Source organism: Prionailurus bengalensis, chromosome A3 (genome assembly GCF_016509475.1).
Source record: "Prionailurus bengalensis isolate Pbe53 chromosome A3, Fcat_Pben_1.1_paternal_pri, whole genome shotgun sequence".
In the NCBI taxonomy this organism is placed as follows: Eukaryota; Metazoa; Chordata; class Mammalia; order Carnivora; family Felidae; genus Prionailurus; species Prionailurus bengalensis.
This window is the reverse complement of record NC_057354.1, coordinates 85,163,216-85,171,550: the sequence shown is the minus strand read 5'-3', so window position 1 is coordinate 85,171,550 and position 8,335 is coordinate 85,163,216.

Genomic DNA, 8,335 nt, shown 5'->3' with positions numbered 1-8,335 from the left:
CTGAAACTTCACTCAGAATTTGTTCTATGAAGAATACAATGAAGAACTATCATCCTCAGTGACTAGAACCCTGTGGGTGAAGAGCTAGAGGTGAATGAGCTCTGGGTGTCTGGGCACCCACAAGGAAGTCAGTGTGGCTGGAGGACAAAGTATGAGGTGGGGCTGGTACTGGGACGCTTGGCTGGAGAACAGTAGGTACTTTTTATCAATGACTGTATGTCATGCTGAGGAAATGAATTTTTACTTGAGGGCAAGGGAATAGCATAATCAGGTTAGTATTTTAGAAAGATCATTAAGAACCAGTGTGAAAAATGAATTTGAGTGGAGCACATTTAACTGGTTTTTAGAAGGCCAGTAATCCAAGTAAGAGAAACAGAGCAAGTTGGAACCTCTGGTGGAAACCGGGCTTTCTCCTTTTAATCACTGACCTTTGTCTTTGCACTTACCTACTCTCTGTGTTCTTTATACAGATCTACAATCTGTTTCTTCCAGTGGCTTTGAGGACTGGAGAGGAGAGATTATGTTCAGGTTCTGAACCAAAACCAAAACCAAAACCACAGCCAAACCAAAACCACACAAAAAACCCAAAGTAGTATCCCAGAAGTCTAGTCTAAGAATGTCTCTAACATGGACTGATTTGTTTGGTTGTGGGGTGGATGTAATTTACCTTGGGTTTGACATTTTAACTCTTAACTTCATGGGCTACTTCAAACATTATAATCAAGGATTAAAAAAAAAAAAGATTTGGGCTGGGAGACAAGAAAGTTGGGTCTAGTCCTAGTCTGTTATGAACCATCTATGTGTCCTTCAGTGTTTCCCTTAATTACTGTAGGCCTGCTCTCCTATATACCTAATGGAGTAGTAGACAAGACAATTTGAGTAGTTTCCCTATTCTATAATTTGAAAATCAATTCTTTGGGGAATTTTGACAAGCATGAAATGTCTTTATGTGGACTTCCCCAGGGATGCGGGGCCGCTAAGATGAGCACTCACAGCTTCGTGTCCACTCTGCCACACACTCAGAGCATCAGTTTTTGGTTTGCTTTTAAAATTAATCTATTGAAAGACACATGAGACCTGTAGCTCTCCTGGGAAATAGAGTGGCTTAATGTATTAGTATTATTCTGATGGGATAGGCTGCTGAGACCAAGATACAGGTTTTAAAGTCATGGAAACATTGCATTTTTGTTGCATTCCTATGTAGGAAAGATAAACATTTCTTTTTCTTCAAGTGGTGTTTATGTTATCCACCAGAAATGTGATTGATAACGTACAAGCAGGAGGTGATAGTATATTTATATGAGACCCACACAAGGTAATCCCACATGGAGAAATATCCTATAACAAAACCATTAAGGATGGCTTGGCCAAAGTGTTCCTTTTCCTCCAAGGAAAAATATATCTTTTAATAACTGAATAATTCATCTATTTTGATTCTTCAGACTAGATTATGACCTGAAGTTACTGCAGTACTACAGGAAATCAAGTTTGATTTTGTAATATAGTCAAATGAGTACTTTAGAGTGCTATGTCTGAGATCAATAAGGAAGCAGTAACTACATTTACTGTCATATGATGATATTGATGTAAAAACATAATGGTCAAAATTATAAAATCAATTTCATAATTTAATCAGAAATGTTTATTGATACTGTTAAAGTTGAATTCAATAGCTTCTGGTATGTAGTTAATTTCCTACCTGTCAGAAAAATGTATTGAAATGTTCTTTCTTGAAGATGATTGGAGTTAATTCAGTAGAGAAAACAGCAAAGTTTCATGCTAATAGATAGAGATTTCTTCTCTCTCCAACTCTCGGTGGTGAATGCTGGAGGCTTTTTGTTTTGTTCTTTTAAATATGACAAAACAAGGAAATATCCCATCAGCCACCCAAGTGGTTGGGATGGTCATCCTCTATAATCGAGTGCTTTCTTGGGATGAAGACACAGTTTTAACTTTACTGTAAAACTGTAGAAATGAATAGGCAACACATGTATAGAGGTATGAGAGATGTGTGAATCTTCAGTAGCCCCTTATGAAATGAGATCTAGTTAAAAAAATAAATGAGGGGCGCCTGGGTGGCTCAGCTGGTTAAGCGTCCAACATTGGCTCAGCTCATGATCTCACAGTTCGTGGGTTCGAGCCCTGCATTGGGCTCTGTGCTGACAGCTCAGAGCCTGGAGCCTGCTTCAGATGCTGTGTCTTCTTTTGTCTCTGCCCCTTCCCCACTCATGCTCTTCCTGTCTCTGAAAAATAAATAAACATTAAAACAAATAAATGAGAAGAAAGAGAAAGTTTTAGAGACGAACTCTTTGATGCTTTTACTTTGGCACTAGCTACTAGTTTTGATCTTTATTCACATTAAATTAAAAGTATTTTAATTGTTGCAGATGGCTCTTAAAGGAATGTGTGTAAGTTTGACATATAGGTTTGAAATGATGCTCTTGCAGATTCTGAGAACCTGCCCAACCCTGTCAGGTTCATTGTCCAACCTGTCCAATTTAGATGAGATGAAGACTAAATTCTAAAGATTCAGCAGTTCATTCAGATGTGTGAGAAATATGTATGTCATGAAAAATAACACAATTTCGAAATTCAGCATGACTCTTTAGAAATTATCATTTTCAGGGAACCTGGGTAGCTCAGTCAGTTGAGCATCCAACTCTTTATTTTGGCTCAGGTCATGATCCCAGGGTCGTGGGATTAAGCCCCTTGTCATGCTCCATGCTAAGTGTGGAGCCTGCTTAAGATTGTCTCTCTCTCTCCCTCTGCCCCTCTCCCCAACTCTTTCTCTAAAATAGAGTAGAATAGAAATTTACAAAAAAAGAAATTATTATTTTCTTTGTAAAACCTCATAATACTTCCTCATTATGTAGTCAGTGAAGTCAAGTTTCCTTATACTGGCGTTCAAGTTTCACTCTCTGACCAAACTATTTTCTGTCTCATCTTTTTATTCTTTTCCCACACTCTGCTTTGGTCCAACTTGCCTTTGAAGTCTCCTGTTAAGTGGCCCATATTCTTTTCTTTGTCACTGATTGTTCTATGCTATGTTGCCTTCTTGGCACTTTTGATACAGATTCATGTGCTATTCCACCATGTACTTACATCTTCTTTTTTGGCGTGTGTGTGTCTTGCCTCGCCAATTAGACTAGAAGATCTCTGGGGGCTGGTACTAGGACCTGTATCCTCCAGAACATTAAGCAATTGCACACACAGTAGTTGTTCAGCGAGTGTTTGGCCAACTGAATTTTCTGTGAAATTGTTAAGATTAGAGTTCCCAGAGGCAGCATTTTGGAATGCAGCCAAATTCATTCTTTGGGTGTGCTTCAATTCATCGCAATGAATCAGAATGGAAAATCATTCTTAATTAGAATCATAAAATTCCTGCCCGAGATGGAACTGCAGGTCTCATTGTACAAATGAGAAAATGAATGCCCAGAAAGTTCACAAAGGTATTTAGCATCAGAGTCACCATCAGACTTCAGGTCTCTTGCCACCTGTCCACTCCTCTTTTTACTACACTACAATGACTACTGAGGAACTAATTATAATTACCCACTAATGAAAAGGGAAGACAGGTTGCTTTAAAAATGAACAAAATCATTTGAGGATAAGGTGATGGATTCTCCAGAAGTTTTAAGAAGTGATGATAAAAGATAATGAAGAAGCTTTATTTGGGTTGCTAGTTATTAATTGTTGACCTTTGGGTATAAAATATTCTTATTAGAGCAAGTGAAGCCAGCAGTTCAGCAAAACAGAAAGCTAAACTACCTGAAAAGATACAGTGACTGTATTTTGAAGCATAACTCACTGGATATGTGTTCTAACTCTAGGCCTGCATGGGATTTGCCTTCAGGATTTTCCCCCTTTTCTCTATAATTGGTCTGTTCCTTATCTTCCTGGGCCATGTCCTCCTTCCTGGCAGTTGGATTTTCCATTTGTCTTACTGTTCTTCTAATATCAAATACTCAAATTAAAGATTCAGGTCTAAATTTTTATTATCAAGTGTCAACTAAGACTATGCCTACACCAAAAGAAAAGGATATATTTAGGCATGAAGAACTTAATACATAAGGAAATATGAGGGTATATTTAATGGTAGTGTGGGTCTGTCCACAGAACTTACTATAAGCAAATTCTGTCTTCCCATTAACTCTCATATATGTTTCTGCGGGGAATAAACACCCAATTATCTGGGTGAAGATAACAAAGCAGAATATTTTGGGCCATTGATTCACACATGTAATGTTGTGTAAAATATAAAGACTATTATAGCACTTTTATGATATAATATCTAATATTCGTTGAATGCTTACTACATGTTGGCCCTATCAGGGCTGTATATTTCTCATTGAATCATCGCAGTAACCTTACAATATTTATATTATGATCATCACTTAAATAAGCTGAAGAGTATGGCCTTTGAAGTTAGAGATACCTGAGTTTAACTCCCACCTCCTCCATTTATTAGCAGTGAGACCTCCAGCAAATTTCCTAACTCTTCTAAATCTTGTGTTTTTTTTTCCTTAGCTGCAAAAATGAGAAGGAGAATAATACGCAGCTGATAGTATTAAAAGTATTAAATAGAGGATGCATATAAAGTGTTTAGCAAAACCCCAAGTATATTACAGGTGCTCAATAACTGTTACCAATTTTTGTTTACTATTATTACAGATGAGGAAACTGAGTTTTATAGGAGTTAAGTAACTTGTCCAAAGCCACACAGCAAGTAAGTGGAAGAACTGAAATTTAAACTCAGCTCTCCCAAGTTTTAGTGTCTGGGAGAGTAGGGCAGTGGCCCAAGAACTAGGTGGGGAGTGGGCCAGGGCAGTGTAGATGAAACAGAAAAGAAAGAAAATATTTGTATGAGACGTCTTGTGAAGAAAAAGATGATTGACAAGCTGTAATACAGAGGCAGAATGGTCACGAATGACCTCAAGGTTGTAAATTTGGACTAACGGAAAACGGAGGAGCTATTGGTGCCCTTGGACTGGAGCCCAGGAGCCTAGACCTGCCACTGCCGAACTACCAGTGAGGAGTTGCCTCAGCTGTAACAAGAACCATGTACAAAGGGCTGCCCGTTCTAGGGTGCAAGAGGCTGTAGTTCTTCTACACATGCTGCCACCATACCGCCAGACACTCTTAGCAACTGCTTTGCTGTTGAAATCAGAAGGAGAGAAAAAAAACTTCTGTCTTTCCTCCAGCAGTTCCTCCACTTGGCTGAACCTAACAAGAAGTCAGCAGGCAAAGGTGTCTGGGAAATGTAGTTTGTAGCACCCCAGCCCTAGTAATACAGAGCAGAGTATAGAAGCGCAGGCTGTGGGGCTGAGAAACAAATGATAAATGTCTAGAATGGGAGGAAACATTAAAAGACCTAGGAGCTTCAGGAGGAAGAAATAGTTTTAGAGAAAATAAGTTGTTTTCGTTGTGGATAATTTATATCACAGAGAAAGGTAAACGCTTCTGCTCTTAGAAATGCATTAAAAATAGGATACATTATTTGTTGGAATGGACCTGTAAAAGTTAATTAAATTCCATTACCTATGATCATGTTCTAACATTAAGAGAAAAGCTAATTGAAGTAAAATATAATAAATATAACAACTGGGTATTATGTATATATCAGCCTCTCCATATTTCTCCTGTTATCAGGTGCTACATAACAGAATTACATTTTCATTCGTCTATAGGCTTCTAAGAATTGAGAAGAAGTCACTTGAATGAAGAAGATCTGTAGGTGCACGAACTATAATTTTGTTCTATTTCCTTTTTATAACATACAGAGAGTATTTTTAGGGGACAGAGCACTGAGGCTTTGCCATGAAAACTTCTCAGGCTACAAGACTTTATCTAAACTTGGTGGTAAATCCCTGGACTTATTTTCCCTGTACCCTAGAAGACAGTACACAGAACTATTGATCACTTTCTGAGTATTTCTTTTTTCTGGGTCCAGTCTTTCCTACTTACTTTCCTCCCTTTCTTTATTCAGTTAAAACAGAAGTCACCTGTATCATAGGACTCTTAGGCAGTTCTGTAAGCAGATCAGGAATGGTCTTTGAAAATTTTCCACGTGCAACTCTCTCTTTACCTGCAAATGCAAGGCCTGTACTATCATGTTCAGAAGAACTTAGAGCCGAAAGGCTATCATTTTTGAAAAATAATTTGCATATCACATTTTTAAGTTGTTTTGAATAAAGGAGGTAGAATGTTACTGTTTTCATTAATACTATGTCACCCTATGGCCAAAAATGTTAGTGACCTCCCCTTCTTTAATTTTCATTGTCTTGCTTGGTGACGATCAGGCAAACATAGCGAGCAAAATATGAACTTCTTCTCTTTGTATCAATTGTTTAGTTCTTTGCCTATTTGAAAATGTAGACAAGTTCTTCACTTGCTTTGAAGCCTTTCCTGGCTATACCAACTTACAGTGATCTCTGCAGCCTTTGAAAAAGAGACTTTACAAAGACATCTGGCTTCATGTCATATTAGCTAGGATTGGACTAAGAGTCCCTGGACTCTTTTATCCAGGGAAGCAGAGGGGCGATGAGCAGGCCCACTGAAATAGCTTTATTCATCCTTTGTCATCTCCCTATCTGCAAAGATGTTCTCTCTTAATCTCCGCTTATATCTCTTGGTTCTTTGATTCATTTCCTGGTTTTCAGTGTTCAGGATGCTCCATGCCCCATTTCACAAACCCACTGCCAATAACTAGATAAACTGCCTCCACAGTGGCTAGAGCAGATCTTAGCAGTGCTCATCAAGGTCACCAATGTGTTTCCCTTCTTCTTCCTGAATGTAGCCTTCTTGAATGTAGGTGGAGCTGTGGGACAGGTTTTGGTCATTGGGTGTAAATAGATTCCTGGCCTCTGATATCTCCATGAGATTCTCTTCTCTCTTCTTCCCTCTTTTCTTGGGCAGAGGCCGAGGAATTAACGGGGCTTCAGTCAGAACCACCTGAATCCCTGAGTCTTGCCTGGAGCAGAGCTGGTTGACCTACACCGGTAGAAAATTAACTGTTTTGGGGTTAAGTAGCTGATAGGTATCATCATCATCATCATCATCATCATCATCACAGCCAGTGTTGCAGACCTAATAAATACATATATCTTGAAGAAGACCCATTTGATAAACTGGGAAATTTAGCCTTAAAGAATTACTCAAAGACCCAGAGCTAGTGAGTGGCAAACCCAAGTTTGCATTACTAGGCTTAAGTTAATTTAACCAGCAATCTGACTGCCACCATTATCCTGCCATTTGTTAACCATTAACCATTAACTTGTAATCTGATTGCTACCATGGCTCTGGCAACAGGATACCTGGAGATATTTTAGGTGAGTTAGGAAGACCTACAGCCTGCTGTCTGAGATGAGATGCACCTGACAGGTATCAGGCAGAAAAGGAAGAAACTTTGTAAAAGAACTCTGGCTCTTTCTTCAGCCTGCATGGATCACCTCTCAATCCTAATAACTCTCACTGAAGAGGATCAACTACATTTTTACCATTTCCACCTGCACCCAGCCTAATAAGACCAAGCCCTGCTTCTCTTGCTTCCACAGAAGCCAAAATGGGGATCCCAAGAATGTGGGCAAAGAAGGCCAATGCCAATTCCTAAACCTGAGGCACTGGAAAGGACTAAGAAGAAAGGACAAAGGAGCCAGTGTCTTGATTCAAGAATACTCAAATTGGGTCTGAATTTTCCACTGGATAAGTTTAGGAAGCCCTCTCATTTTTTTCTATGAGATGAAAGAAACATAAAGAGTAGGTGCAATGTACATTTCTTCCTTTGTTCTTGAAACTTTCTGGCTTATCTAAGCATCTGACTTAAACTGGTATATGAGAGCAGGCAAACAAAAATGGCCATTGTTTAGATTATAGCCCATTGGTATTAGATTTATCACTTTTTGATTCTTTTCATCTTCTAGCTCTGAATTTCTGCTTTTCAGTTTTGTTTCCAGTCCCCTTGGCTTTACTTACTGTTTCAGCACTGCTTTCGGTTCTTTAGACTTCAACTTTGCACTCAACTCTCAACCTCTTTGCCCAATCTCTATTTTTGGAAGTAAATTCCTCACTCTAGAATGGCTCAGTGGTATTGCCCTACCCCCCCCCCCCAAGCTGGTCCCCCAGTTTACTCTTCTCTGCAGAAAATTGCAGAGTTTTCTTGAAAAGGAATGGGGATGAAGACAATAGAGCACTATTAAACATAAGTCTCTGTGGCCTTAAAACAGGTTCAGATTTAAGTTCTTCCTTATCTGCCAGAACCTATATCATTTGTCACAGACTTAGAGCAAATGACTACACTCTTCAGATTCCATCAGCAATATGGAATGGGGGCTCAGCC